At 47.8% G+C, this 27,151-nt stretch overlaps 1 protein-coding gene across 1 annotated transcript in view; it reads right to left on the minus strand.

Moving 5' to 3' along the window:
- Window positions 1-352: 352 nt before the first annotated feature.
- Window positions 353-27,151, minus strand: part of YLPM1 (YLP motif containing 1) — a 91,934-nt gene continuing 65,135 nt past the window's right edge. The window contains exon 21 of the mRNA XM_014570825.3: window positions 353-27,143. The gene's annotated coding sequence lies outside the window, so the exon portion shown is untranslated. The remainder of the gene's footprint in view (window positions 27,144-27,151) is intronic.

Below are 27,151 nucleotides of genomic sequence, written 5' to 3' on the forward strand. Positions count from 1 at the left end.
CATGGTGGGACATTGCCTCGGGTTTGCCACAGCATCGGGGTGGTGGAGGAGGAGGGGGAATGACCGGTGCCAACTCCTCAGGCTGAATAGGGGCCACGGGGCCAAGGGCGTGGGGCTCAATCGACACCGGTGCCGACATCGGCGCCGGCGTAATCTCCGGGCCCAGTGCTGGGGGCAATGCTGACTGCAGGTCCAAGCAATGTGCCTGTTGCTGCTCCCGAGGCCCCCGAGGTGAGTGGTGCCAGGAGTCCCCGTGCTGTCTAGGCGGTGTTGCCATGGGGGGAGGCGATGGGGACGACTCGATGAGGATCCTAGCCGCCTCTACCACCTCTGGGGTGGATGGGTCCGGCAAGTCCTCCGGGGAGCTATCAACTCTCCGCTGGGACAAATAAGCGTCCGACCTTGAGGGCCCAGGACGCGGGCTCTCAGGTGCCCCACCGAGGAGCGCACGGAGGGCATGTGCCCAATCAGAGCGCAGCCCCTGTCCATTTGCCTCTTCCTAGGCGGTGCCGGCGAGTGGAATCGGTACCGAGCCCTGTGCGGTGCCAGGGAAGGGCGACACGTTGACGTGTCCCACACTGAGGCCGGTGCGCTTCCCATGCCAGGGCTAGTGCCGGTCGTAGAGGTGACTCCATTAGGAGTGTCCGGAAGCGAGACTCACGATCTCACTTAGTCCTGGGCTTGAAGGCCTTGCAGATTTTGCATGCTGATGTTATGTGCGATTCCCTCAAGCACTTCAGACAGGAGGAGTGTGGGTCACTGCAGGACATGGGCTTACCACACTTCTTACAGAGTTTGAAGCCCTGATGGCTGGGCATGGCCTGCCACAAGCGCTTGAAGCGCAGCAGCTGGGTGGAGAGGACAACAGAGAGTCTTTAAGGAGAGTTCACAAGTACTTGACTGCAATATGAAGATAAGTGAATTAGCAAGTGAAAGCACAACTGGAGGAGAGCTGAGGTTGATCCAACGACCGTCACTGTGGTAAGAAGGAACTGGAGTGGGGAGAGAGCCAGCAGGGTATATATGCACTGATATACCGGCGCCACTGTAGGGGGCTCTCTGCTGGCTCTAAGGATACTGCTGAGGGAAAATCTTCCGACGACACATGCACGTTGCACGTGCACACCTATACTGGAATGCACATGAGCAATCACTCGAAGAAGTGAAGCCATATACATTTTTGTGTCTGTCCTTCCTGTACGAGCTGGATCAGAGGACATCTCAGGACCTCAGCAGGGGGCAGAACTGCTTTCTAGCCCACTAAAGAATGTGTAGGAATGGAAGGTGGCATGGAAGTTTTTAAGACTGTGGAGCTGGGCATCAGTCCATTCTAAAAAAAGCCCTGCTCCCTCAGAGGAGAGGACTTGAAGGGCAGTCTGTATCTCCTAGGACAGCCCGGAGGACTGTAACCAGGAATTGCATCTCATGACCACTGCAGAAGCAACGGGCTGGCTGTCAAGTCCAGTGTCCCAGACAATCTGAAGGGCCCTTTCATCACTACTTTGCCTTCTTTTATCAACACGGTGAACTCCTGGGCACAGTTTTATGGAAGGCCTTCCGTAAAATGGCTGATGGAGTCCCACAGTTGAAGTTGTACCAGCCTAACATGGCCTGATGTTAGACACCTGAAATTGAAGGCTGGCTGTCCAATAAATTTTCCTGCCAAACAAGTCCAGCCTCTTGGCATGTTTATTTTTTGATGTGATATCTGCCTGCCCTTTTTATTGATGGTGGACATGACCAGAGACACCTCTGGATGGTGGCTACCATGCTACTCAAATCCCTTTGCTGGGACATAGTACTTCTTTTCCACCTTCTTGCAGGTAGGTGAACGGTAGAGGGAGTCTGCCAAACTGACTTAGCAATTTTTAAGCAACTGTCTGGGTGGACAGACAATGGTGTCCATGCCAAAGTGGAGGAGGGTCTCGTACTCATGGCAATTTGCCTTTTATGGGTGAGAGGCTGAACTCTCCTTCAGACTCAGACAGTAGGCCTTCAGGTGACAAGGGAAAGCTGTAGATGCTTGAGTTTGCCAACTAACCTTTGTCGGCAACCAGTAAGGAGAAGATGAAGACTGGTGCCTGCATGAAGAGTGCTACTAGGGAATCTGAGAGACCAAAGCCACGAACCCTTCCCTGGGGGGAAGAAGGGCACTGACACCTAGGAGACTACCTAGGAGATGATAATCTGTGTTGGGGTGAACTCTGGTGGAACACTTGATGGTACTGTGGGTATGGGCGTTGTGCTTCACGTATCCTGTGCCCCAGTGATGGTGACTATGGTGTCAGGGACCTGCACTTTCTAATTGAGGGCCTGAGGCTGCAGTGCTGGGAACCAAGACCCTAGCTATGAGCAGTGTTCCCTGTAAGCTTTGAGATTTTAGGGCTGCTCAGGAAAAATTCATGCGTCACCCAGCAAAATGCCCCCGGCTAGGTTTTGTGTTTCTACTCTTGGTGCACATTTGCACATGCTTCAGTGAACAAAAAAATTATTCCACACATGAATGTAAAAGATTAGAGGGAACATCGGTTATGAGGTTCAATGCCTGCGGACCAAGCTCCCGCAGATACCTGGGCCGTAGCCAGGTATATCATCTGGCTTGGTATATGTGGTGGTGCTGGCCTACCTGCTCTTTGGCCATCAGGTCCACTTTGAAAATAGTTGATCCTACTAGGGGACGAGAACCCCAGCTGCTCCCAGGAGTTGGTGATGCGTGCCTGGCCAAGTTAGAGGGCCTGCCAAGGTGGACATGTAGCCTGACACAGATCCTCTGCCTGAAGTCCCCTTTTTCTGCAGTGCTAGTGGGCCTGTTGACTTTGACCACTTTTTAGGCACTGGGGAGGGAGAATGGTGCTGGGTGTGGCGCCCCAGAAGTAGGATGAAGCACAGCCTCCTAAAGAGGGCTCTCAAGCAGATATCCTGTACTTTTTGAGTTCAAGGGCAAAAGTTTTTGCAGACCCCATACTTGTCCAATCTGTGGGACTCCCCCAAACACTTTAAACAGCTATCATGGGGGTCATTAACAGTCATTAGCACAGGGAGCATGGCTTAAGGCCTGGGGAATGGGGCATGCCTTGTATTGAAAGAAGTCTCAGCTGGGATTCTAACTTGTAAACTACTACTCTTAACATTTAACCCAATGGTCTAAATAAGTACCTATGGACTAAAAATGAGACAAAACAACAGACTGTATGAACGCCTAATGCTCTTGTGATGTAAGACAAGGTGCTCCAACTAACAATCACAGGTGGTAAGAAGGAACTGAGAGGACATATGCTTGGTATATTAATACCTGAGTGCAACATTCAAAGGGGTGTTACAGGCAACCCTAGAGCTACCACTAAGGAAGTGATATTGGGGAGTCCAGCTAAACAGAGCATTAATGCCATAGCATGATGCTATGGGCTGCTGTGTTGCTCAAGTATCTTTAAAAGAGGACATATGAAGACCTGATCTGCTCTAGTAGTACATAATAGTAATTGTTGCATGAAAATAAATAAGTACATTTCACAGTTTCAGCTGGATAAGACTTACTTTGCCTGTTTTGTACTTGTATATAGCTATCATTTTCGCTGTGAAGAACCACCCTGCAAGAAGTTGCATTTCAATTATATAGGTGTGCACGTGCACCATATGCACACTGAAAATTTTTCCCTTAGTAGTACCTGTTGGATTGGCTGTGGAGCTCACTGGCATGGTACCTTTAAGGTGTGGTATATAGCACACTGCTGACTCCCCATTTTCAGTTCCTTCTTGCCATGTTATTCCAACAGAGGGGAGGTGGGAGGGACTTGGAATGGATGTGGGCAACATCTCTCAAAGCACAACAGTTACAAAAGGTAGGTAACCATTTTTTTCTTCAAGAGAGATTCCTCATGTGCTTTCCTATAGGGGACTCACCAGCAAGTTTCCCCAGAGGAGAGGTCAGAGATCACCTGGCTGCCGACTACAGGACTGCTCTACTGAAAACCACATAGTCTTGTATCTATTGGGTGTTGGCATACAGAGATTTGAAGGTGTTAATGGACAACCATGTGGCTGCCCTACAGATGTTCTCGATAGGGATTTATGTGAGAAACACTGCAGATGCCTGTACCTTCATGGAATGGGCTGTTAATAGTTGGTGGTGGGACCATGGCTAGGTTGTAGCATACCCTGATGCAGGACGTGATCCACGATGAAAGGCACTGGGTTGATATGGGGAGGCCTTTCATCTTCTCCACTATTGCAATAAAGATTTGCATTGATTTACGAAATGGTTTCATGTGTTCAGTGTAAAACGCTAGGACACATCTGACATCCAGCAAGTGAAGGGCCCTTTCCTTATCGTTGGCATGGGATTTAGGAAAGAACACTGGTAAAGGTATGTCCTGGTTCATACGAAAGTGGGAAACCACCATAGGCAGAAATGCCAGGTGAAAGTGTTATTGTGCTTTGCCTTTGAAGAATACAATGTATGGTGGTTCTGAAGTGAGAGCCTAGAGCTCAGAGATCCTCCTGGCTGCGGTTATGGCCATCAGAAAGGCCACCTTCCAGGAGAGATATAAGGGGCAGGTTGGAAGGTGGACTCTAATACAAAAGACAGCTAAGCCTTGGTGCTTCAGGAGCAGAAGGTCAAGCACTAATGGGGTAGGGGCTTACTGAGGGAGGACCTCCCATTGAGTAAACTGGAGTGAAAAATGTTTCCACTTCACCATGTGTGTTGCCTGGGTAGGAGGCTTACAGTCAGTGTTCCCTGTAAGCTGAGTGCTTGTGTGGCCAGCCAGGAGAGATTCAGGTGTTGCCCCAGCAGAGCATCCACAGCCAGCAGCATGTGTTTCTATTGGTGGTGCACATCTGCACATGCCTCGGTGCCCATGACACAATTTTAATTAATTAATTAATGGAGATTGCCTATCTCCTAGAACTGGAAGGGACCTTGAAAGGTCATTGAGTCCAGTCCCCTGCCTTCACAGCAGGACCAAGTACCATCCCTGACAATTTTTGCCCCAAATCCCTAAATGGCCTCCTCAAGGACTGAACTCATAACCCTGGGTTTAGCAGGCCAATGCTCAAACTGCTGAGCTATCCCTCCCCCCCCCCCCTTTTTTACACATAGATGGAAAAAATTAGAGGGAACATTGCTTACGGCTACCCGAGAGGATCTCACAGACTGGGTCTGAGCACTGCCGCTCGAGTGGGGTCAACCATGGAGCATCTACACCATGAGGTGGAGTGACTGCATGTTAGGGTGCTAAAGGCAGCTATATTCATGAATGATCAAGTCTGGCAGGAGAGGCAACTCTAGCAGCTTGCCCACCAACAGGGTCAGGAGTGTGGTGAACCGGTGCTTCCTGAGCCATCCTGGAGCCACCAGTATGAGGAACACCATGTCCTGCTGAACGTTGAGAAGGAGCCTATGTATGATGAGGAAGGGGAGGAAGGCATACGGGGTGACCTGACAAGGATAGGTGAAATGCATCTGCCAGGGACCCCAGGCCGTGATTTTGAAAGGAGCAGAATAGGTGGCACTTGCAGTTTTTCCTGGACACGAATAAGTCCACCTACAGAGAACACTACTTGCAAAAGATGGACAGGGTAATGTTTGCCCAGAGCAACCATTCATGGAACGAGCAACCGAGGAAGTCTGCTCAGTATTCTGTATCCCAGGTAGATAGGAAGTGTACAGGTGGATGTGATGGGATATGCAAAAGTCCCACAGGAGCAGGACTTCATGGCACAGGGGAGAGAAGTAAACACCACCCTGTTTGTTTATATAGAACATCACTGTAGTGTTGTCTGTTAGTACTGAGACAAACACTTGGCATGATAGGGGCTCCGCCGGCAGCTCCCTGACATTGATGTGAAGGTATAGCCCTGCCTCAGAGCACCTGCCCTGAATCTTGTGCATACATAAGTGTGCTCCCCATCCCATTTCTGCAGTATCCGTGGTGGAGGGTGAGCATGGGCTGTGGCTGGTGAAAAGGCATCCTTCTTGCACCAGAGGAGACTGCAGCCACCAGGATAAGAATTGCAGGAGGTGGTGTGGAAAGGTTACCAATCTGTCTATGGAGTGTCTGCCAGTCCTGTAGACCCCTACCAGCCATGAAAGCAGCTGGTGTAATCACAGCCTGCATGTTGGATCACATACAGCAGGCTGCCACGTGACCCAAGAGTCGCATGCAGGTCTGTGCTGTGGTGGTAGGGAAATGTAAAGGGCGAGACGAGGTATGATATGGCCTGGAAGCAGCCCTTTGATCTGGGAGGCTGTCGTCATGGCAGAATTCAACAGAGCCTCAATCAACTCTATTCTTTGGGTTAGAACCTGGGTGGACTTGGGCTTGTTCAGGAGGAGATCCAGGTCTGCAAAGAAAGCCCAGGCCAGGGTGACGTGTGTCAGAACCTGTTCCGTGGATCTGCCCCTAATAAGTCAGTCATCCAGATATGGATACACATGCAGCCTGAGATTCCTGAGGAAGGCTGCTACGACTACCAGGCATTTTTTTTTTTTGATAGCGGTCCGTGGAGAAGCCAAACAGGAGCACTGCAAATGACAGTGGCAGTCTTTGGCCAGAAACTGTCTGTGAGCTGGATAACAGAGATAGGGAAGTATGTGCCCTTCAAATCAAGGGCAACATACCAGTCCCATTGGATCCAGGTAGGATATGACGACAGCTAAGGAGATCATATGAATCTTGAACTTCCTGATAAAGCCATTTAGGTTCAGTAGGTCCAGAACGGGCCTGAGCCTGTCTTTGGTCTTGGGGGATCAGGAAATAACAGGAGTAAAACCCCTTGCCCCTGAACTCCTTGGAGGGGCCTCTTCTACAGCACCCAATGCAAGGGACGTATGCACCTCTTGTATGAGAAGGTGCTCATGAGAAGGGCCCCTGAATAGGGATGGAGAAGGGGAGTGGGAAATCAGAGGGAGTGGGGCAGGATAGAGTATCCTACCTCAACTGTGCTCAGGACCTCAGGGGCAAGGATGTTCAATAATCTCCTCTGCCTGTAATCTGAGGTTCTGAGTCATATGCCTTAAGTCATCCTGGTGACCCTGGATGTCCAAGGCAATGAGCTTGGAAGTTGTGATAGTGTCCACAGCCTCACTTGGGGATGAGGACAAGGAGGTCTGCAGGATAGAGACTTCCTGGGTCTATAGCTCCCCAGAAGGAAAGTCTGAAGCTGCTTGATACTTCAAAACCTGTGGTGCCGGTGCCAAGGTCAGTTCTGCGCGAGTGAGTGGGTACTCACAGTCCCCTGGAGAACAACATCTGTTGGGGGTAGCCAATGGCAGGACTTGCGATGCTGACACCACTGACGTATCCCTAGAGGAGTATCCCTAGGAGTGGTATTAGGCCCACAGGGTCCAAAAAGGCCTCTTGACTGGCAGTTGGTATGATGCTACCAGAATGGCACTGGTGGTGTTTACTGAGGGCTGCAGTGCCAGGAGTGAGAGCAGTGCTGGTTTCACCTAGACATCGAGGACTCCTCTCCAGAGTCTGATGAGCAATCAGATCTCGATGACAGACGTGTTGAGGCAGATTGTGCTGGAGAATGGGACCATGGCAAAACTGACTGTGCTGCATCATCACAGGCTTGTCCCAGTGCTGGCCCACTCTTAGTGCAGACACAACCAAAGAGGCTGCTGGGGATGGTGACAGTTGCTGTGCCAGAGCTGGGGTCCCCAATTAAGGCTATGTCAGTGCCAGGTCCAGCACTAGTGCCATCGGTGCCACAAATGAGTCTTGCCGAGTTGGGGACTGCGCCATCATAGCTATCAAGTCTCTGGCGGCTTCATAGATATTAGGAGTGGAAGGTGAGTTCAACTCCTCTGTCTACTACTCTCAACCTGGAGAGACAAGGAACATCAGACTTGACAAGCACCACAGTGGGGCCAGAGTCAACAGTGCCATGGCTTTTGGGTGCCCAGTTTTATGATGCACCCTACTGGCGTCCTTATGAGGATGCTTCCCTGGAGTTTAACCTCTACCTGTCCGTCTCTTCTTATACAGCACCAGGGAGGGGGAAATAGTGCCACAAACTTGCCCTTACTTAGAGCGAAGAATGGGGCTGATGGGTGGTCTCTTTCCTTTTTAGTGCGAGGCCTAAATCTCCTGCAAATAGGAAATGTATCTGTTTGATGGCCCTCACCAAGGCACTTCAGGCAGGAAGAATGAAGATCACCTTTGGGCATGGGCTTCCCACCGTCCTTGCATGCATTGCACTCCTGAGACCATGGCATGCCTCCGCCAGGGGAACTGTAAGGTGGAGGGGGAAACTGCTCCAGACTAACAACTCTAACTAGAACTGAATTACTCTAACATCTAAACTATCAACAGCTTCTGAAGTGCTTCTAATGGAAGAGGCCAAGAAGCTCCAACAACCATTACTGGTGGTAAGAGGGAACTGAGAAGGTGTGTGTATGTGGGGGTGGAGTGGGATAAGCAGTGTTCTATATAATAAGCCTTGAAGTTCCCTTGCCAAGGGACTCCACAGCTGACCTGACAGATACCACTAACGGGAAAAATTCTTTGACAATCATGTATGCAGTATGTGCACACACCTATTGGACTGCACATGAGCAATCATTTGAAGAAGAACTATCCTATAGAACTCATTGCCACAAGACATCATTGAAATCAAGTGTTTTGCAGGATTCAAAAAGGTCTAGACATTTATATGAATAATATGAGAGAGAGAGAGAGAGAGAGAGAGAGAGAGAGAGAGAGAGAGTGTGAAAAAATCTGTTATGATCCATAAATACCCACTTTGGGGTTTCTTTAATCTTGGGACATCTGGTATTGGTCACTGCTGAAGACAGGCTATAGAGGAATAGATGTATCGCTGCTCTGATCCAGTAAAATAACTTCAATACTCCAATTTAGTATCAGACACTTGCCTTTGAGATTTGCCCTATGAAAAGCAAATGCATTTATATAAATATATTTTACGGTTTGCTTAGTAAGTTTCATTATGTCATTATAACAGAGACGCTCCATCTTTTAGACCCTTCTTCAACAGAAACTGAAATCTTCTCCAATGATTCCAAATGGCTGTGCAGATATCTCAAAAGGCCACAGGAGTCAATTAATAGCTGATGAACAAGATTCATTATAGCTGATTGGAGCAAATCCAATAAATGCCAAATAAAAGCAGAGAGAGAGAGATATGAAGAACTAAGATGTAATTTTTCTCTTGTAATTGTAGGGAGAAATCTTTGATATATGTTGATTTATTCCAATTAGGTGTGTGCACATTGCTGTTGGAAAGTTTTACCCTAGTGACTACCTGTTGAGTCAGCTGTGGAGCACCTTTGAGAGATGCTGGTGTAGCACACCACAGATGATCCTGCCAACCTGACTACTCCTCAGTTCTTTCTTGCTGGCTACTCCAACAGAGGGGAAGAAAGGTGGATATGGAATAGTTATGAGCAACACATTTTGAAGAACAATAGTTACAAAGGTGTTCCTATCAATTCCAACTAAGTGATTCACAAACTTTACCCAGGAGAAGGGGTTGGAGTCAATGAGTTGCTGACTCAAACACAGCCATGTCAAATGCTGCATCTTGTTTGGACTGATGCACAGTGCAATGTGAAGGTATGAATGGAGCACCAGATTGCAGCCCTACAGATCTCCGGGGGTACATCTACACTACAGCGTTAATTCGAGTTAGCTTAATTCAAATTAACTACTTCGAATTAAGTTAATTCGAATTAACGCATTTACACACAGAACCTATTTCGAAATAGTGTTTTGCTATTTCGAAATAGCGCGCCCACATTGAGTGGACCCTGAACCGAAGTTAAGGCTGGCTGGAATCAGTGCCAGCAGGGCATCAGGTTAGGACTTAGTGTGTGGGGCTGCTGCCTGAGGCTAACTGAGCTCCGTGCTTAAAGGGACCCTACCCCCACCCTGGACAGACAGTTCTCAGGGTTTCCCACTTGCTTGTCTACGTTGATGATGGACAGAAAAGCAGTCCCGTCTTGGAGTGCCCTGAGTGCCTGCACTTGGGACACCACAGCACTCGGCCACATGGAGCCAGAGCTACCCCTAGGCACGCCGGTGCGTCTCGTGGGGTCTACCCCTTTAATGGCTCTGGAGCTGGGGGAGAGGAGAGTAAGTTTTCTGGTTGTGCCCAGAGTGGCCACCAGGGCTCCCTGGGAAGGGCTGGAGGCTCCTATTTCGAATGAAGTGTCTACACAGCACTTAATTTGAAATAGCTATTTCGAATTTGGCATTACTCCTCGTAGAATGAGGTTTACCAAATTCAAGTTAAGCGCTCCTCTATTTCGAATTAATTTCAAAATAGCGGCTTGCCTGTATAGATGCTATTAAAGGTAATTTGAAATAACGGCTGTTATTTTGAATTAACTTTGCAGTGTAGACATACCCTTGGAGAAGTACCTGAGCCAGGAAAGCAGGTGAGAAGGCCTGTGCTCATGTGGAGTGTGCCATGAAAAGTGGGGAGAGGGAAACCTTGGCTAAGTTATAGTATATCTAAATACATGCTGTGATCCAGGGAGAGATACACTGAGATAATTCAAGCAACCTCTTCATGTGGTCAGCCGCTGCCACAAATAGCTGTGAAAAGGCTTGGTGTGGTCAATCTGACATCAAGGATGTGTAACTTCTGCTCCCTTAAGCTCTTGTGGGGCTTTGGGTAAAAAACTAACGGGAATATATCCTGACCGGTATGGAAGCTGGAAATCACTTTCAGAAAGAAAGCCTGATGAGGTCTAAACTGAACCATGTCCTTATGAAAAAGAGTGTAAGGAGGTTCCGACATTTGAGCATGGAGCTCCAATGCCTGCCTCACAGAAGTGATGACTACTAGAAAGGCCAATTTCCTTAAGAGGTACAGGAGCATGTGGCCAAGGGTTCCAAGGGAGAGATCATAAGCACAGTGAGGACCTAGTTGAGATCCCACATAGGGACAGGTTGCTGGACCAGTAGTTGGAGTCTTTCCATACCCTTAAGGAAGCATCCAACCAGGGGACTCTCAAAGACAGAGCTGACCTGCCTTTCCTAGGTGGAATGCCAATATAACCACCAGGTGCATCTTCAACGAAGTCACTGCCAGACCTTGTTGTCTTAAGGGACATGAGATATTCAAGCCCCTGGAGGATAGAGGTGGATGTGGGAGCCGGGCTGTCTTGAGAGCACCAGTATGAAAACTGGTTCCATTTGGCTAAGTACGTTAAAGTCTAGTAGAGGGCTTCCTACTAATGAGTACGTCAGACTTTTCTGAGCATGCCTGCTCAAGAGGGTTCAACAAATGCAGTCTCTACACTGTCAGAGGGAGGGAATGCAGGTCCAGGCAGTGGAGGCATCCATGGTCGTGTATGGTGAAGTCCAAGAGGAGGGGTAGCGGAATGGGCGGTTGCACTGCATGTCCAGCAGTGATGGGCCCAGGCCATGGCTGCCAAGATAATATCTGCCTTGTCCCTGTGTAGTTAGAGGAGCACTTTGTGGACCAGAGGTAAAGCATACATCAGACTGGATCACCTCAGGATCAGGAATATGTCCACAAATGACCCCGAACTGAGATTCCAGAATAAGCAGAAGTGTGGACCAATAGCAAAGAGGTCTAATTGGGAAATCCTCCACTTCTGGAAAACAGTGTGGATGACATCTGCCTGTATCCAACATTCGTGGGCGAAGAAATGCTCGCTGAGATGGTCCACTCGCTTGGACCTCTGGAAGATAGGATGCCTCCAGGTAAATGGAGTGGGCAAGGCAAAACTCCCATAACCAAAGGGCTTCCAGACAGAGAGGGGATGATTGGACTCCACCATGTTTGTTCATATAGTACCTAGCAGTTGTTTTGTCTATCATGACAACATCCTTGAAGGTGACGCAGAAACAGGAGACATGTGAGGCAGACTGCTCAGAGTTCATGAACTATGATGTGGAAAGACAACTTCTCCACCATCCATATCGCGTGAGTGGTGAAATCTCAGATATGAGCCCCACAGCCTGAAGTGGATGTGTCCATGACAAGGACCACCATGGGTGGTAGAGCATGAAACATCATGGACTGTGGGTCCAGCCACAACCAGAGCATGTGGTGGGAGACATCAATGCTGCTGTGTCAATTCTGCTGTGGCCCAGGTGACACATTTACATGAGTCAAGACTGAGGACCTCAAGGCACAGCCTGGCAAACAAGAGGATGTACATTTCAAGCTGCCATGTGGTCTTGAAACTTGAGACACATCCTGGCCCTGGTCACAGAGCACAACAGCTGAGTTGATGTGGTGAAGTGCTGTTCTGGCAGAAACACCCAAACCTTGGTGGTGTCCAGAGCTGCCCCGATGAACTTGAGCCTTTTTGTGGATAAGAGGTCTGTATTCTTGGGCTTAAGGTCCAGGTAAGGACTGTGTCAGCTTCCACCTGTTGGTAGGAACAACCCTGTAGGACCTAAATTTCCACATAAAAGTAAACCAGGACTGTGAGACGCCAGAGGAAGGCTGCCACCACTGCCATACATTTGGTAAACACTCTGGACATGGTGGATGGGTCAAATGGTACGGATGTCAACTGAAAGTGAGCTTCCCCCAACCAAAAATGAAGATACCTTCTGTACAAAGGCTTAACTGCAATGTGGAAGTAGGTGTTGTTAAAACTGACAGAAGCATACCAATCCCCTGAATTGAAGGAGAGAATGATGGAACTCCGGGAGGCCATACAAAACTTGTGGTTGGAGACAAACTTGAGTCCCTGAGGTCCAGAATAGGTCTGAAGTCTCCCTTTGCTTTTGGAGTAAGGAAGTTGTGGGAGTAGAAGTGCCCGCCCTTGAATTTCCAAGGAATCTCTTCCACTACCCCAAGGTCCAGGAGCATTTGCACCTCCTGAAGCAGAAGCAACTTGTGAAAAGGGACAGGCAGGTGGGGACAGGATACAGGAGGGAGCAGAACAGGACTGTTGGTACTCCATTCTTGGGTGCACTTCAAAAAGGCTGCTTGGATCCCAGAGAGAACTACACCTGTTCCTAGTTACTGCTCAGCTGGGATCAAGACGACTTCCTGCAGGAGTGTCAAGAATGATGACAGGAGAAATCGGATTTGGCTCGAGAAGAAAAGGACCTCTGGGAAGACTGTGGCCTAAAGGCCTTACACTGTCACTGGGGCGTGCATGCCCAAGGACTTCATAGTGATCCAAGAGTTCTTGAGGCTATGCAGGTAAAAGTTAAGTCTGCTCTGTGCAAAGTCCCACCCTAATGATTGGGGCCCTGAATAGTTGGTTGGACCTCACGGGGTTGGAGTCAGGCATTTCAATGAATAGTGACCCCAGACAAGATAACACGCATCAAATGAATCTACTACATTCAAAGACGCCTGGAGAGGGCTCTGGACCACTGCTTTGCCATCCTGGACCAGGACAGAAAACTCTTCCCATAACTCCTGGGGCAACAGTCCTTGAATATGAGGTGAGACCCGCTCCAGGAGTTACAATCATAGAGACTCGGGATAGCTTGTTGATTCACTATCCTGAGTAGCAGGCCCCCATGTGGAACAGTTCTTGCTTCCAAATAAGTGAAGGCATTCAGAGTCCCTTGACCTAGGCTCTGGCGCCAGATGGGCCTTCCTTTCCACCTCATTCCCCACCTACACCATGAGAGAGCACAGTGGGAGGTGGGGTGAATAAGTATTCAAACCCCCTGACTGTGACAAAGTATTTCCTCTTCACCCCTCGGCTGTGGAGGAGATGGATGCCAGGGTTTGCCAGAGGGCTCTGGCCGAAGACTAGATTCAGTGTTTCCTCTAAGCTGCACGGAAGCACAGCTTCACTGGTGATGAATCTCACCGCATGAAACTGTGCTGCCGTGCAGCTTAGAGGGAACACTGGCTGGATGGTCTTTATGATGGGGAGCATCATCCTGGAAGGGCTCTTGGGAGCTAGGATATCGACCATGGGGTCAACCTGTTCATCCACATCCTGTTGAGGCTCAGGGCAACATTGCTCAGAAGGTTTTGCAATTCCCTGTAGTCCAAGAGAGGCGCACCAGTGATGGATGTGCTCACCACCACTTTGTCAAGAGAAAATGACAAAGAGGCCAGAAGCTGGACCAAATCTTGAACACCCTCCAACAGTAGTAGAGCTAGACCCAGAGAGCCCTCCTGGGTAATGGACGGTGACAAGATGGGTGGCACCACATCTTGTGGTGGCAGGTGGCTAATCGTTGCTTCTGAAGGGGGCAGTGGAGGGCCCATCAGTATTGTGCCCTGGGCTTGGTGGAATGAACATGGTGTCCAAAACTGTCACTGTGCCAACCACTGCAGAGTTCCAGGTCTTTAGGCAGATGAGGGGCTGCTGTAATAAACTGACCCCAAACCACCAATGTTTGGTGGAATGGTAGGGAAACGGTGGGGCCAAACTGGTCTGAAGGGACGGAACAAGTGACAAGACCTGGGCTGCCTGAGAGATGATGATCTTGACTGGATGAATACCAGTGTTTGTGGCAGCACAGCTTCACACGTGATTAATCAGCCCCACCCAGTCAGTCAGCACTCTGGTCCAAGCCCTGAGCTTCTGACTGGGAGGGGCTGATTAATCACCTGTGAAGCTGTGCTACCATGCAGCTTAGAGAGAACACTGGTGGAGACCTTGAGAATCGACAAGAAGAGGCTGAGTGCCCAGAACATGGACATTGCCTAGAGAGTGAATGGTGCTGGGATCAGGACCAGTGCCAGGAATACCAAGGCGAGGGTTGGTGCCCAAGTGAGGATCCATGCTCCAAAGAACAGTGCTAAGGTGTGTTGTGGAGCACCCGCAGGGACATCCATCTCGAAGAACACCAGTTACTGCACTAGGTGAGTAACCTCTCTTTTCTTCTTTGAGGAGTGTCCCTGTGGAAGCTCCACTGTAGGTAACTGTGGAGCAATACCCTTAGCTTTCAGGAAGGAGGGGCTTCAGACCTCGCTGGTGGACTGCTGAGAGGACTGCTGTCCCAAATGTAGTACATTGCGAAGGGTAAATAACTATTGCATAATGCTTTTTGAAGGTATGCGGGGAAGCCCATTTTGCTGCCCTGCAAATGTCTCTGATGAGCACATTGTGTAGGAAGGCCATCCATGTGGCCACTGTTCTAGTGGAATATGCCCGTAAATATGCAGGCAATGCGACTTTGTTAATGTTATTGTACTCTCGAATGCAGTTCACTATCCATTTGGAAAGTCTTTGGATTCTGCTTGCCCTTTAGAGTGGTCTGCTATTGAGACAAATAGCCTGTGTGATTGTCTAAATTGTTTCATTCTATCTAGGTAAAAGACAATAGCATGTTTGACATCGAAGGGGTGGAGCCTTGCTGCATCAGCATCTGGATGAGGTTTCTGTCAGAAGATTATGAGTATATAGGCTCGTTGATGCAGAAACATCAAACTACTTTTGGAAGGAATTTCAGATGTGGCCTTAGTATGACTTTGTCTCTATGGAAAATTGTAAACAGCAGGTCAGCCATGAGGGCGGCTAGCTCATTGACCCTTCTGGCTGTTGTGATTACTATCAAGAATGCCACTTTCATGGAAAGGTGCGCCACGGGGCATGGCTCCATGGACTCCAATGGAGGGTGAGTCAATGTGTTTAGGACTCAGTTGAGATCCCACGATGGGACTATCAGCTCTATTGGAGGGATGGTGTTGAGGACTTTCATGAATTTCCTGGTGGTCAGGTGAGAAAAAAGAGATTGTCCATCCACCATGTCATGTTCACTTGATATGGCTACCAGATGCACCTTAATGGATGTGTTAGATAAGTTTTGCACTTTGAGTACTAGGGGATACTCCAAGACCGTTGTGAGCTGTGTTGACTGAGGATGAAATGGTTCTGTAGTTGGCCCACAAGGAGAAGTGTCGCCATTTGTACAGGTAAGTTTTTCTTGTGTTCTGTTTGTGACAGTTAAGGATTATCCTATGTATCTCGTTCGCGCAAGTGAGAAGTTGCACTGTTAACTAGAGATTTTAAATTTTGATTAATCAGCTATTTGAGTAATTGATGGAATTTCCATCAACTAATCGATTAGTTGATAAGAGGGGCACTCTCTATTGTACTGCGCCTCTCCTTTTGTAATGTGCAAGAGCTGCCCGTAGCTCTCGTATAGTTCAAGGGCAGAGAGGCAGCAGCTCTTATATATTTCAAAGGCAGAGAGCTGCAGCAGCTCCTGAACATTTCAAAGGGAGAAAGGCAGTGGGAATTCGCGCCAGCAGGGAGCAAAGCAGTCCCCACAGACAGTTCTTGTACATTCCAAAGGGAGAAAACAGCAGTAGGACCGGACCGAGTAGGACTGTTTCAATCCCCATTCGTGCTGTTTCCCCGCTGCTCCTTGCCTCCCAGAGAGAGTGCTGGGGGGGGGGGACTGGCTTTTAATCTGGATCCCCCCAGCACCAGTTCATGCTTCCCTACTTGCTCCCCCACTCTCTCTGATAGAAGCAGCAAGAGGAGAGGGGGACATGACTAGTCAAGTTCCTACTCAACTACCTGATAATCATTTGCTTATCGGGCATTCGACTAGTTGACTCATCTCTTACATACCTAACGTTAATCCTGAAGGAGCATGAGATGAAACTTGTGTGCCTCTGGATGTAGAACTCAGCCCTAGTCCTGGTATACCATGTCCAGCAATGGAGGATCAGGGATTGGAGGAGCAACTGACATCTGTGACAGGTAAGGGGCCCAGGTCTGCCTGGGCCAGGGAGGTGCTATTAAGATTACTATGGCCCGGTCATGCTTTAACTTGTGTATGAACTTCCCCAGTAGAGAAAGAGGGGAAAGGCATACAGTAGGCTGTGAGGTCAGTTGCTGACCGTGGCGTCACCCATGGAGTTCTTTCCCAAGCACACCCTGGAATAGTACTTGGGGCATTTGGAGTTGAATTATGTTGCAAACAAGTCTGTTTCTGCAGAAAACAGAATTCAGGGCTTGAAGGTGCATCTCCCATTCATGCTTCTGGTGGAAAAGGAAACTGAGTTGGTCCTCTGTTTGCCTGGGAGGTGTACCTCCGATATGCTGATATGATGCAGGATGCACTATGTCCATTTTGCAGTGGCCTTCTTGCAAAAATGGTATGATCTGGCCCAGCCTTATGAATTTATGTAGAACATGCAGGCGGTGTTGTCTCTGTATACCCTGACTGTCTTGCCCTGAATTAAGGGAAGAAAGTGCTCATATGCTCTTCTTACTGCTCGTAACTCAAGTACATTGATATGCATGCTCAACTCCGCGGGAGACCATCTCCTTCAGGTAGTGTGTCCCTCTGTGTCTGCTCCCTATACATAACGACCGATGCCTTGCTGGAAGAAGATGGACGAGGTTGGCTGGTGGAAAGGAAGCCCTGAGAGTAGGTTGTCGTGGTGCAGCCACCATGTGAGGGATTCCCTGACTTTGCTTGTAGGCTGAGCATCTTGTGCAATGAGTGCCTGTGAAGGTGGAAGACCACGTGTAGCCACGCTTGCTGAGTTTGTATGTGTAACCTTATGCAAGGAAGTACGTATGTTGTTGCCAATATGTGACCTATCAATTACAGGCATTGCCTGGTGGATATTGGGGGGCTGTTTATGACTGTTTTTGCTAATTCAGCCAGCACGTATAACCTTGGTAGAGGTAGCTAAGTCTGTGCTCATATGTAGTCAAGAGTGGAAGCTATGAACTCAATCTCTTGAGACAGGGTCAGATTTGACTTGTGTGTTTATTTGTAGCTCCAACTTTGTAAAGAGTTTAATCGTAGCCTCGGTAGATTTTTTGGCCTGCTGTTCTGTTGGAGCAATTATCAGGCAATTGTCCAGGTATGGGCAGGTTATTATGCCTGATTTTCTTAAATGTGCCACTGCCACAACTTTGGAAAAGGCCTTGGGTGCTGCTAAGAGGCCAAGCACTAGGACTCAGTACTGGTAATGTTGATCCGTTAGTGTGAATCTGAAAAACTTTCTGTGGGATGGTCTTATTGCTATGTGAAAGTATGCGTCCTGAAGGTCGACGGACAAAATCCAGCTTCCTTTTCCTAGTGCAGGAATTATTTTTCCCAGCATTACCATGGTGATTTGGTTTTTAGGTATTTGTTCAGTCTGCGCAAGTCCAATATGGGTCTTCATCCTCCCAACTCTTTTGGTGTCAGGAAGTATCTGGAGTAAAACCCCTTTTCTCTGTGGTGTTCTGGGATGATCCCCATTGCCCCCATCTGCAAGAGCTTGTTTATCTCTTGTTGTAACAGGGACTCCTAAGCGGGTCCCTGCGGAGGGATGGGGAAAGCGGTTTGGTTTGGGGGAACCTTGAGAAATGGAATTACTAGGCCTTTGGCTAAAACCTCCTGATCCCACTTGTCTTGTTATGTTGGACCACTCGTGGTAAAATGGCTGCAGACTGAATTTGTAATGGTTGACTGGTGGAAACGACATTGAACCCTCAACGAATGGTTCAAAACATCTGCCTGCCGTTGGTGGACTGGGTTGTTGTTTGCATGTCTTGTGGTTGCCCATGTTTTTGCCATCTCTGACCGCTTCTCAGATCATAGGCTCTCTGAGATGGGTAGGATATTGTTCTGCCCCGTGGCATGTACATACAGTTAACCTTCTTCTTTGGTTGAAAGATGTACATCCCCAACGTTTTCAGGGTTGCCCTTGAGTCTTTTAGGGAATGTAGGAATGTGTCTATATTAGCTGTGAATAATTTCTGGCCCTCAAATGGAAGGTCTTCAACCATGTTCTGTACCTCCCTAGGGAAGCCAGAGAGGTGCAGCCAGGAGATATGACACATGATGACTGATGTTTCAAGAGATCTTGAAGCCATGTCAGCCCTATCAAGGGAAGCCTGGAGTGCTGTTTTCACTATTAGGATACCCTCGTCCATACTGGACTTAAATGTTGCCTTGTCCTCATCCTGTAATTTGACAATAAATGGTCTCATTTTTTTAAATGGTTGTAAGTATATTTTGCCAGCAATGCTGAATAGTTCGCAATGCTAATAAAAAGAGATGCTGAGGAGTATGATTTCCTCCCTAGCAGGTCCAGCCTTTTCCAGTTCTTGTCGTATGGGGTCGATTTGAACTTGGTCTGTTTGCCCTTATTATCTGCAGCATTGACAATCAGCAAATTACAGGCCGGGTGTGTAAAGAGGAAGTTGGCCCCTTTACTTGGAATGCAGTATTTTCTATCTGCCCTCTTAGAAGTGAGTGGGATAGAAGCTGAGGTGTACCATAATATCTTCACCAGATCAAGGATGGCCTCACTAACAGACAATGCTATTTTAGCCGAAGGGAAGGCCTGTAATATGTCCATTAACTTATGCTGAATGTCTGGGACCTCAACCAGTGATATGTCAAGGGAAACAGCCATGCCCTTGTACAAGTCATACAAGGACTTGAAGTCATCACCCGTCATAGGCAGGGGGGGCATTATGGATTCGTCCGGAGAGGACGAAAAAATATGGGACAGAGGTAGTGTCCTCTCCTCTTCGGTTTTGTCCAGGTCCTCAATGTTCTCCTGCATAATTTCTGAAGTTGCAGACACAGGGGGGTAGGGTGTCACTTGAGATCTAGGCATCACAGGTAGTGGTATTTAGGCCTTAACAGTGCTCCATGAGTCCAATCCCTGCCAATGCTGTGAGAGTGTGATGGGACAGAGCAATGGGAAGGGCTTCCACACTTGTGTCAGCACAATCTGTTGTTTCTGGTAGAGCTGTGGAGTCAGTTTGGGCGAGGGCAGGGCGAGAAGGGTATGTTGCTAGAAAAAGGCAGAACTGAGCTTCCAGAGGTGGCCAAGTCTACTTAGCCCCGCTGATGAAGGCATAGCGTCAGTACCAAAGAGCAGCATGTCTGGTACCGACGCAACTGCTAATTCCTGTTGCATAGTAAGCAATCTAGATGGCAGGAAGGCCAGCCCCAATGGCACTGAGGTATGAGAGTGCTGAGGTACCATGTTGTTGCATGCCTTGGAGGTCAACAGTGCTAGGGAGGTCTCAGTATGCATAGTCAGTACTGACTTCAAGGGTGCCTTCCAAGCTGGATCCAGTCGCCCTTACATCAGAGTTTGCGATGGCGGTTTGGGCACTGATTTCATTGGTACTGGAACCTTCAGTACTGACGGCACAGAAGCGGACTTCTGTTTCAGCACCAAGACGGCAGGGCATGCGTCTTTTGAGGAGACAGCTCCTCTGGGTTTGTCCATATCAGACTTCCCCGGTACCTTCACTTCCCCCAAAGCTTTTGCCCTGGGTGAAGAGGGCTTGTGCTGAGGAGATGTCTTCTTTGTTGGCCTATCACCCGATGGTGAAGAATGCTTTTTTGCTGTTTTCTTTGCAGGCTCATCCCTTAGTGCTGGTCCCTGGTCTGAAACAGCTGTTGGCGAGGTATGTGGAAGACTCCAGTTCTGAAGCTGGCCTCTCTACCTTCTCCATGGAGAAGAGTTTGAGTTGGAGTTCCCTCACCTTCAAGGACCTCGCTACTGGTGTGTGTGGGGGGGGGTGGTAACTGTGAATAAATTACTTAAAACTCTACTGCTAAGAACTAACAACTAATACTGCTCTAATTCAAACACAGAGTGCTGCAGTGTTCCAACCACGCCAGGAGTGATTGAAAAAGAACTGAGGGGACAGTTGACAGCATGCGTGCATTGGCATGCTCGCTTCACTGCAGGCAGTGCCGTGCATGCATGCCAGCACCTGGGGGAGAATACTGCTTCTAAAAAGTTCCGATTATAGGCATAGGGGTGCCTAGACAACTACAGTGGAGCACCCATAGGGACACTCGTTGAAGATGAACTTCCTTAACTGAGTTTGAACACTGGAGTTCCAGCAAGTTCAACCTTGGAGTTTCCATGTCATGAGGTGGAGGGACTCCATTTTGGAGTGTTGTAACTGCCATGGCCCTGCATGATAAGGTCTGGGCACAAGGGAAGGATCATTGGTCTGTCCACTGATGGATTCAACAGCATGGTGAACCTGTACTAGTGGGGCCATGTTGGCATTATGAGAATCAATGAAGCCCAGACTCTGAAGAGGACTTTGTGTATGAGAGAGAAGGGTGGAAATACGAATAGCAGGTGATGTCCATGAGAGGTGAAAAGCACCTGTGATGGAGCTGGAGCTGTGGTACAGAAAGGAGCAAAACCGCTGGCACTTCCTGTTCCCCTGTGTCATGAACAGGTCTACAAGGGGAAAGTCCCACCTTTGGAAAGTTGCAAGTCCCTGTGGGACCATTCATGACCATGGAATGAGTGGCTAAGGCATTCTGCCCTCTTGGAAGGTATGACATTATTAGATGCATTATTAGATGCATTAGAAAAACTTGAGAACTTTCTGACACAGGGGATAGGAGTGACCCCCATCCTGTTTGTTTATATACAACATTACTATGGTGTTGTTCATCAGCACTAATACACATTTGTCCAGGAAGTGGGCCTGGAACATTTGGCATGCCAGACAAACTGCCCTTGACTTCCTGATATTGATGTGCTGCAACAGTTTTGCCTGGGACCAAAGGCCTTGCATTCTGGTATTGCTCAGGTGCGCTCCTCAATCCAGCACTCAGGTGTCAGTCACTAGTGATAGCGTCGGCTGTGGCTTGGCAAAGGGTATTGCTATACAGACCACCTGCGACTGCAGTCAAAAAAGGAACTGAGAATTCAAGGCAGGTGGGTAACTATCTTGTCTATAGGGTCCTGGAAGGACCAGTACACCTTCACCAACCACTCCTGCAGGGGACAAAGTCATAATCTGGATTTTGGACTACATATGTGCAAGGCACCAGAAGTCCCAGCAATTTCATGCAATGTCTGGCCATCATTGTTGGGATCTAAAGGAGATTCTCGATGATACTCCTGTGGGCTTAGAAGTGAAATGAGGGCAGAGGTGCCCTGGCTTACGTGGAGTCCAAGAGAGATCCTATGAATTCTATTCTCCGAGTCAGGCTAGTGTCGCTTTGGGCACTATCAGTATGAGGTCCAATCTGAAAAAGGTAGCATAAGCCAGAGATGTTCCACAACTTGTGCCTGCATCTTGTCCTTGACAAGTCAGTCATTCAGATACAGGAAGACTTGTACCTGACGTTTGCAGATGCTGCCACAACTGCTACGCACTTCATAAATGCCTGAGAGTGTGCTGAGAGCCCAAAAAGGAGCACCATGAACTGGTAGTGCTGGTCACTAACCACAAACTGAAAAACCATCTGTGGGCCAGGTTAACAGAGATAAGGAAGTACCCATCTTTCAAGCTGAGGCATACCAGGGAGACCATGTGAAACTCCACTTTCTTTATGAATTAGTTGAGATCTCACAGATATATGACAGGCCTGAGCCCAACTTTGGCCTTGGGTATGAGTAAATATCGGGAGTAGAACCTCTTGCCCCAAACTCCTAAGGAACCCCTCTCTATGACCCCTAGAGTGAGAAGCGATTGCACCTCCTGTAGGAAGAGACAGGGAGAAGGGGGCTGTGAAGGAACAGAATCTGATATCCCATCCTACCATGCTCAGGACTCAGTGATCTGAGGTAATCTGGGACCAAGCAGGGTAGAAGTAGGATAGTCGATTCACAAAGTGGGGGAGGGAGGATGAGAGTTTGGTACTGATGCACCATCCTTGAGCACACCTTTAAAAGTTCAGCTTCAGGCTAGGGAAGCTGTTTGGAAAACCCCCTAGCATTGGCCTGAGAACTGCAACAGACTCCTCCTATTATTCCTGCCCTGCCACCTGGTAGAGTTCTACTTTGGAGGTCTGGAAATGAAGCAGAAAGGGGGCTGAGGCTTAATGGCTTTCTTTAGGGTGGTATGTGGATCCCCAAAGACTTAAGGCTTGCCCATGAATTCTTAACACCATGGAGACGGGAGTCTGTTTTATCAGCAAACAAGTCTGCACAAACAGCAGGCCCTGCATGGTGTTCTGGACTTCAAGAGGCAGCCCTGAAACGTGTAGCCGTGTAGACATGTGCTACACTTCATTGTAATGGTGGTGGCCATAGTATGAGCCACCAAGTCTAAAGTGGCCTAGAGGGAGGTCCTGGATGCCAATCTGCCCTCCTGTAGAACCACCAGAAACTCTGGGCACAAGTCAGCCAGGATCAAGTTCTGGAATTTTGCTAATGAGTTCCAGGAATTAAAAGCATAGCTGTTGAATAACCGCTTCCCTGTTGGCTATTTGAAGCTGGAGCCCTCTGGGTGAGTAGACCTACCAGCTAAAACGGTCCAATTTTTTAGCTTCTCTTGATTTGAGAGCAGGGATCCTGGTTATTCCTGCAACTCTTTACGATTCGCCACATCCACCCCTAGAGTACCAGATTAAGGGTGGGTAAAGAGATGTTCATATCCCCTTTGTAGCACAAAATACCTCCTCTCCACAGATGGGTGATATCAAGGCCAGTGTCCACCAGACCACCTTTGTGATATTCTGGATAGTTTTTATAAGTCTACCTGTTAAGGGATTTTCAAGGGCAACGAAGTCCTCTGTGACCTCCTCCACCAGGCAAATTAGTTTTTGGGTCATCCTCCTGAGAAGGTCCTGGTGCACCTTTGTGTCTATCACAGAGAGTGTAATGGTGTTCCCCACCACTGCTTTGTCCAGTGAGAAGGTGGATTGAGGTAGGCCTGGCTCTTCCTAATTCTCAGACTCCCTGAAGGAGGCTGGCTCAGGTACATTGGTATCTCACGTGACCAGAGCTGGCACCTGCACCATGGATGGTGCTAGCTCTAAAGCTGCACCTATGTGCAAAGGCTCATTGGCAGTGATCCTCAGGAGCCTTGGGGGTGTGTCACGACACCAATGTAGCCAACAGGAGAACACTAGCCATGGACACCACTAACATGCCTCTGGAACCCTGTCCCTAAGACTGTTGATTGGCCTAAGGTGTCCAAAAGGGCCATTTTACTAGGCCCTGACACAGGGGTGGCCAGGGTACCACTGGTACCGAAGAGCATTCCACTCCATGGTGCCAAGATGAGTACCAGGAATGTAAACAGTACCAGCTGCGTCAGGGCACAAAGCATTCAGCCTCCAACTCAGAGTACTCTGAGCTAAACCACAGTGAGACGGACACAGATGACACAGGGGAGTAGTAGCATGGAGATGGAGAGTGGTGCCGCACCATTGTGGGATTGCCCCACTGCTGAACGGGAAAGGCAGGGTGCCACAATCAGTGCTGCAGTGCCTCCGGCTGTGCCACCATGGATGTTGCAGACAGTGTTGTTGTTGTTGGTACATGGGTGCCAGAGCTTGCGACTGCAGGTCAGGGACTGTGCCATCATGGCAATAATGTCCTAGGCAGCCTCAAAGGTCTTTGGCATGGAGGGGAGATCAAGTTTTTCCTCCAATTCCCCCTGAATTGGGGAGTCTACTAGCACCAGACCTCCCCTCAGGGCTGGAGTCAATGGTGCTGGGACCTGAACATCAAATTCTGGTGCCCCAACATAGGATACACCCCACTGGTATCCACTCGCAGCTTCTTGGAGGGGAAGGACCCCTCTCTGCCGCCTTCTTCTTATGTGGCACTGGGAGCCATGTGCTTGAATTGGCTTTCTGAGCTGGGACGCAGTGTCGATGCTCCTTGGATGAGTCCTTCCTTGGTGTTCAAGTGTCCTGTACTGAGGCCACTGCACTGTCGATGCTGCCGGTGTCATAGGGTCGACTCCATTAAGAGGCGCTTTAGACAATAGTCCTCCTCCTTAATCCTGAGCTTAAAGTTTCTGCAAAGCAAACTCTTTTGTGCCTGATGACCCTCTCCCAGACACATAAGAAAAGCAGCATGAGGCTCCCTTCTTGGCACAGAGTTCTCATACCTCTCACATGACTTAATCTCGAGACCAAGGCATGCCCTGGCCTCTGGGAGAAATTTGGGGGGGGAGAGGAGGCAAGGTAAATTTACTGCTAAACTAACCACTGAAACGGCAAGTACTGAACTACAAAAACCATTAAAACTATTTAAAACTGACTAAAAGGGAACCAGCTAGATAGGCACTTGTGAATGCAAGAAACTGAGCTGCTCCAATGTCTGTCACTGGCAGTAAGAAGGAACTGAGCAGGCTGTGGGTGATCAGGGACCTACTATAATCTGCCATGAAGGTGCCACTCTAGGTAGCTCCACAGTTGTCTTGTTGGGTTCCACTAGGGAAAAATCTTCCGACGACTGCAATGCAGGCACACGCCTATTGGAACAGACATAAGATATCACTCGAAGAAATATATTTTATCCTAGGAAGAAAAAGTGTTCAAACTTGATGCAGATTTATTATGAAGGATACAGTGAAAACATCAACTCTTAGCATCTGAAGAAAGAACTATCCCACCAAAATGGCACAAGAAGTCAAAATGGATTCAGGAAATACCATTAGTAAGCCAGATTTGTAATGGCCAAAAGAATCCAGTTCATAGCCTCAGAATTCTTCTAATAGCCATTAGGCAGAGAAATGAGAAAAACTCTTATGAGACAAACCTTGCCTGATCTCCACAAACTCACGAAAATCCTCTGATTTCTTGAGGTTGTTGGCAATTACTACTTTGTTATCTACTGGCAATGACGACTGAGAATTCAAGGAGAGTACTTTGAAATATTTAAAAAGTAAAAACTGCTGTATTATGGGATGTATACACACAAATCAGCATTTGTTACTTTCTGGTATAACAGTATTGAATTCAAGAAGCTTCATTTTCTTATATATAAATATATATTCAGGACAGAAATTCAGATAATCTGTTGTTCACCTGAGAAAGAGCTTTCAATCACACACAATAAATCAGGCTGAGAAATGTCAAGTAAACAGAAATGTATTAGACTGATAAACAAAAACCATTCAATATTACAAACAATGGCTCTCTTTTAATTTACTAAACAATGTCCTCATCAGTGCTAACCGGTTAATAAACGTAGAAGCAATCTGCAATGTAATTACCCAGCAGAAGGAACATAGAAGAAGCTTTCAGAATTTCATTTTCTTCAAAGTGTACAAAGCAGCAATTTCAAATAATTCACCATGAACTAAAATATTTGTAGCATTTAAAATATAATCTAGCACCTTCTCCTTCCGTAAAACTCTTAACATGGAAACCCTGAAAGGACAAAAATGATCTATTCAATTTGCTCATTAGTAAATCTGTAATACTATGTATCAGTGGTGAGACAAATGATGTTGTACATAAAACCCCAACCCCATTGTTCTCAATGTGGACAATTATATATCTATCTTTTACATCAAGGTAAGCCCTTTACTTGGCTGGAATTTTCTGGTTCTTTTTAAGTGAAATCAAATTTTGTGAAGGGAATGAATATGCATTAATGGGAAGTCAAACAGACATGACCTATTGTGACCAGAGGATCTTTCTGGGCTCCCACCAAGAGGGCTTCCCACATTCACAGTTTTCTATTACTTGCTTTAATTTTAAACTCAGCAACAAAGAAGCATTTTTCACACCCCACATTACTACTGAGAATATTTCAGTACTACAGAATTAAACTCAAACTCGCAGGTAGCAATGGAAATGTAACAGCTGAGAAACTAACAATCCAGAAAACACTTTAAAAAACAGCTGCACTTCAGCATGAAAGAGAAGATGCAAAATTACTGCAGTCCAACAAAAACCAAGGCCTAAAAAAAGCTGGCTATAAAGAGGATCACAGGTGTTCCTGGAGACCCCAGGTAGGATGTGAACTCAGAAGCCTGATGCCTCTTCTAGATAACGGCGATTTTGAATATTCTGTCAGCACATGAAGACAGATCACATTTAAAAGGTAAAACAAACACCAAGAAAAAGGCCCATGCTGTATGGCCCACCAAACTCACTGGGTTTATAGTGAAAGTTTATTGTTCTGTTTCCTAGTATAATAAGCTACAAGGTACGTACAGTATAAAACGAGAACGGCCACAAAGCAAAGGTGATACAGACATTCTGTTACAGTACAGTGGAGGAAACATTCTCTGCCTATTTTTTCCACCCTACCCCACGCATAGCAGCTAAAACTACTGACCCTCCCTCTCCCCTCAAAAAAAATACTAAAATGAAAACTCTCTCGCTTAGGTGCAGCAGGATTTTATGTCTTTTGAGGACACTGGTTATCACCTGCAAATATTTCAAGGAACTTTCAGAAACTAAAAACAACAAAACAAAACAAAAATCTATGAAGATGGGGGAGTGACGTGATCCACGTAGGATACTCATGCCACGACGGGTTTAGTTCTCCTCAAAGTAAATGGCCTGTTAAG

This window comes from Pelodiscus sinensis, chromosome 4, assembly GCF_049634645.1.
Source record: "Pelodiscus sinensis isolate JC-2024 chromosome 4, ASM4963464v1, whole genome shotgun sequence".
In the NCBI taxonomy this organism is placed as follows: Eukaryota; Metazoa; Chordata; order Testudines; family Trionychidae; genus Pelodiscus; species Pelodiscus sinensis.